Source organism: Nannospalax galili, unplaced genomic scaffold, assembly GCF_000622305.1.
Source record: "Nannospalax galili isolate Female #2095 unplaced genomic scaffold, S.galili_v1.0 scaffold47, whole genome shotgun sequence".
NCBI classification, from domain to species: domain Eukaryota; kingdom Metazoa; phylum Chordata; class Mammalia; order Rodentia; family Spalacidae; genus Nannospalax; species Nannospalax galili.
The window spans coordinates 2353070-2356458 of NW_008357641.1; positions in this window are offsets into that span (position 1 = coordinate 2353070).

Consider the following 3389-nt stretch of genomic DNA (forward strand, 5'->3'; position numbering starts at 1 on the left):
CCCTGTAGCCCCAGCTGGCCTGGAACTCACTATGTAGACCAGTCTGGCCTTGAACTCATCTGCCTCCCTCTGCCTCCCAAGTGCTGGGACTGCAGGCGTGGCATATACCACCAATGCCCCTTCTATAGAACTTTGTAAGTAAATTTCTGGTCCTATGGAGAGTATATTATAATTTTCTTAATGCACTGAATCTACATGTCTTTCATTAAAAAGAAATTTTGCCCTAAAAGCTTTAGAAAATAATTTCATGAATTTGTGAGATCTTTTGTTATTTAAGTGTCCTCCTCAATTTCTTTAATTGTAGAACCCTTTTGAACTCCTAGGTTAGTAGGTCTGAGTGACATATAAATTTCATGTAAAACTATTATAAAGAACATTGCTAATTTCATTGTCTCACCATGTTAGGAGTATTCTTTACCAATTAGAATGCAGATATTGTGACATCTCCAGAATTCCACTTTTTAAAATTTATTTATTTTTATGTGTATGAATGTATTGCCTGCATAAGTGTATCCCTGTTGTGCAGTGCCCTCAGAGGATGGAAGAGGGTGTCGGAGCCCCTGGAACTGGAGTTATGAATGGTTGTTAGCTGCCATATGGGTGCTGGGATATAAACCCAGGTCTTCTGGAGAACAATCAGTGTTCTTAACCACTGAGCCATCTCTGCAGCCTCCAAAATTACACTTTTTTAAAAAAAATTATTTTTATTTCATGTGTAGGAGTGTATTGCCTGCATGTATGTGAGCGTACCCGTGTCATGCAATGCCGTGGAGGTCAGAAGAGGGCTTCAAATTCCCCTGGAACTGGAGTTAAAGACAGTTTGTAGCTGCCATGTGGGTGCTGGGAATCAACGTGGCTTCCTCTGCAAGAGCAGTCAGTGCTCTTACCCACTGAGCCACCTCTCCAACCCCCCAGAATTACACTTTTAAAGTAGGATTCCTTTGGGCGCTTATTGCTTTTCCCATGTTAACTATACAAGCATATTTTCCAGTTCTATCATGAGTGTACTGGGATTTCCTGGGGACTACACTGAATGTTTAGATTCTTTTCATAAAAAGACACTTGTTAGTTCCATTTTTCTATGTACATAGGTTATCTTGTCTTATTCTAGTGTCATTCTCAATGTTACATGTTTCATGGTTTTAGTTATAGAGCTCTTTGACTTACTAGATAAAGAGTATTCCTACATAATTTAATTTTGGAGAAATTTTAAGTGTTTTTTTGTGTGTCTTATTTGCATATACAGATATACATACATCTGGATTTCATTATGCCATTTTTCACACACATAAGTTCTTACCCTCTGGAAAGAGACTTACTAGATAAAGAGTATTCCTACATAATTCATAATTTAAGAAATTTTAAGTGTTTTTTTTGTGTGTGTCTTATTTGAATATACAAATATACATACATCTGGATTTCATTATGCCATTTTTCACACACATAAGTTCTTACCCTCTGGAAAGAACTTACACTGACATGACCCCCCCCCCACTTCCCAAATACATGTACTTTCATGTCTTTTTTCATGATCCCTTGGGTTTCATTAAGGTTGTTTATGGGAGTATCTGTGATGGGTTGTTTATAGGAGCATGAACATCTTATCAGTGACTACACTACTGAAGAACATCAGTCCCCCATGCAAATATTTGGGAAGAAACGAGAACTCATGAGCTCCTCCACCCTTCATGAGGACGCTGGTGGCCTAACTTTGTACAGGTCTTGTGGAGGTAATCACAGCACCTATGAATTCAAATGTGCAACATCCATGTCATGCCCACAAGTCAGCATTTACATGCTCCCCTTCCCTTGGCTCTTACCTTCTACCCCTTATTCCCTGAGCCTTGAAGGTGATATAGATTTTTCATTTATTGATGAGCATTGAACAATCTTATAAACTTATTATTACCGCTTCAATCAGCTATGAGTCTCTGCAGTTACCACTGCCCACTGCAAAATGAAGCGTCTCTGACCAAAGCTGACAGTAGCATTAATTTATGGGTATAAATGGAGTTACTTAGCAAGCAGACAGCTACCTGATTTTATTCAAACATTGGAAAGGTATTGGGGGATGGGAATGTAATTCATTTAGCATACTTCAAGTTTGGCAAAAATGAAGCCCTGGCTTCTATCCTAAGCATCACAACAAGGCCAGATGTTTAAAGTATCTCAGCACTTGGGAGGCAGAGGCAGGTGAATTTCTGTGAGTTTGAGGCCAGTCCTGTCTATCTAGTTAGTGAGTTCCAGTCAAGGGAAACATAGTGGGACCTGGTCTCAGAGAGAGAGAGGTTTAAGGTCAATCTTATTTCAGTATGTTTGTTTTAAGAAACTTGTACACCAACATTAGTTCATATACACTTATATGTCTTGTTGGACTGTTGTGCTATTTATTATGAAAAAAATTTCATAATAATTGCTGACTTACATGGGGCATTAAGAACACTGGCTGCTCAAGTGGGGTTCAGTTCCCGTGTTCTCATGACTGCTAATAACAATCTGTAACTCCAGTTCCAAGGGATCTTTATGGCCTTCACATACAGACAAAATACTCATACACATAAAACAAAAAACAAAAAATTAAAGAAACAACATGTACACAAAAAGGAGAAAAAACAATGAAGGTAAAAATAATGAATATAGGGCTGGAGAGATGACTCACTGATTAAGAGCACTGGCTGCTCTTGCAGAAGGACCCGGGTTCAATTCCCAGCACTCATGTGGCAGCTAACAACTGTCTGCAACTCCAGTTTGAGGGAATCCAACCATAGAAAATTCTCTTTTAATCTCAAGAAGTTTGCTGGTTTACAAATGTGGTAGCTGTTTTGTCTCCTTGAGTATGCAGCCTGCTTTTAAGTATCTTCTACAACAGCAGCCTTGTGGTCATGAGTGATGTAGTTGATGATTTTCATGGAACATCTTTAATCCTCTGATTTTTAAAGGATAACTTTGCTGGGTAGAGTAATCTTGGGGGTTTTGTTATTTTGTTTCAAGATTTTATATACTTAAGACCAGGCTTTTTAATATTTAGGGTTTCTGCTAATACACTTACCAGGCTGGAATTAAGCTCAGAGATCTGCCTACCTCTGCTGTCATTAAAGGTGTGTGCCATCATGCTGGGCTATTGCTTAACTATTTAAGTGTATAGTATCTGACTCTTGCTCCTTTCCTCACCTCTTTCTTTATTCTGCAGTCTTACTATCTTAAATATACTACATTCTTGAGGTCTTTAGTGGCCTATTTCTGGTTCTAAAAGCCTCCCACACTGGATGTCTATTTCTTGCCTAGATCTGTACTTTCTGACTAGTTTCATAGAATATACTTTCTGTCTCTTGAGTCTCCCTCTTATTACCCTGCTGTGCATGGAATTCATCAAATCAATGTCATAATCA